This window comes from Triticum dicoccoides, chromosome 2B (genome assembly GCF_002162155.2).
Source record: "Triticum dicoccoides isolate Atlit2015 ecotype Zavitan chromosome 2B, WEW_v2.0, whole genome shotgun sequence".
Taxonomy (NCBI): Eukaryota; Viridiplantae; Streptophyta; class Magnoliopsida; order Poales; family Poaceae; genus Triticum; species Triticum dicoccoides.
The window spans coordinates 510783412-510785473 of record NC_041383.1 but is presented as its reverse complement, the minus strand read 5'-3'; positions in this window follow the sequence as shown (position 1 = coordinate 510785473).

Below are 2062 nucleotides of genomic sequence, written 5' to 3'. Positions count from 1 at the left end.
GGGGGCGGGGGAAGGGTTGCCATAAATTTTTCATTGCCAAGACAGTGTTGCAGGTAAGCTGCCGTGGCAAAACTTCTGGATTGCTGCTGCAGTGATTGAGCGACACTGCCATGGCCGAGTTTTTGCCGACGTAGTGGATGCTCAAACAGTAGACATGTGTGGGATGGACATGAAACAAAATTGCCACATCAAGGGGGTGTTTTTTGATTGACCTTCAGATTATTGCTTAAAATTATTACATGGAAAATACATTATGTATATTGGAGATTGTGGGTGGTGCTGCTTAATTACTTGTTACTTAATTTTGTGTGGCGGCAGTGCATCTTGCACAAGATAAGGTGGTCATTGTTTCTGACCTGGCACTTTGCGTGAAAATGTCCTCCTGCACCAAGCTCAAATGCAACCTCATGAACACAAAAATGAAAAAAATAGTAAAAAAGTCAAATGTTTTGGCAACAAGCATTGATGAATTTATACATACGTGTAACCTTTTGTGAGGAAAAGATTCCTATTTGCTTTGAAAAAAAAGAAAAATCATTACTTCAAAATGCTTTTAAAAATAGTCTTTTTGAAGCATTGTTTTTTTTTCTCTCAGAGCATTTAGGTATGTTTTTTCTTCGGTGATTTTTGTATGTGTGTAGACAATTCTTTAATGTTTGTTGCAAATAAAATTGGATTTTTTTAATAAATAATACTTTTACTGATCATGACAGAGGAGAAACTCCATGCGCTATTGAGGAAGAAATAATAATGAAAGGGGACGAGGCGAATGAATCTTGCAGAGGAAGGTTGGTTGGTGGACTGATGGCTGCAAATAAATGGATGGGTTTGGACAACGTTTCCGTCTGTGCGTGTCATCTGAGCACCGTCTGAGACGTCAAGCATGAGACGGCGGCCGTCACATTAAGTCTGATTGATGGGTGGGCCATGGTCTGCAAAAGAATTGCATATACTACTTCGAATACATGGGCATATACGTGGAGTGGTGGGAATCTTGGCGCTAGTGGACGTGGGAGATAAGGAGCACATATGAGCCCGAGCTCATAATAGCACTTCCCGGAAGAAGTACGCTACCTGAAGGTACTGAATAGCAGCTCATGGATTCACTATCTTTGAATAACAGCACGGAGATCTAGAAAAAACAAAAGGCAGTAGGAAAAATTTCCAACATCGATATCATTTGTATAGAAAAGCATTGATATCATTAAATTAATTAGGTTAGCAGCAAAATAATAATGCGGGTATAAGAAGACAGCAGTCAACTTCCAACATAGCAAAATATTGATGTAAGAGGACAGAAAATGTAGATAAGAATAAGATGCAAGTCTGCAACATCTACGGAGCTTTCTTATTGAGGTGGCATGTAGATAATAAGCAACCATGTAAAAACTGGAGCAGCTTCAGGGCATTCGACCATGCAGGACGGACTGGCGAAAGGAAAGAGAGAGAGTTGGTGAAGCAGATGCATCTTGTAGGGGCCATTCGACTGATGGTTACGCGCAGCAGCACTAACGACAACCTTAGAGAAATCATGGAAGGGTGCGATGAAGAACAGGATAATGACCACAGCAGTTGAAAATTTCAATTGGAACATGCATATACACCCAGGCATCATGGAAACAACAGAGATGTAGCCGATCGACTACTTAAAGTGGAGAAGCTATTACAACACCCCATCAATTACTCTTTCTTGAAGAAGATGAATAGGTAAAGAAAAGACCCATCAGTAACTTGAAGGGAAGGTGACCAAGACGAAGGAAATTAAGGAGACAAAAGAGCACAGAGTGCCAATGGGAGCAAGGCAAGGGAAACAAATAGTACCGGCGTACCATGGTGAAGAAGAGTAGTGAATCCGCCCGTGAATCTTTGAGGCAGATTTTATACCTACAATATGAATGCAGGGCAAAGGGAGGAGGGGCTGAGGGTCTGCAGCACAGATATGGATGGTCGGAGGAGACCGGCTGGGCAAAGCCGACGGTGGTATCCATGGAGAAACTACTGGCATGCGGAAGGAGCGGCGCCACAGCAGGCATCGAGTCTCCTGTTTGGGTGGTGGCGAGGT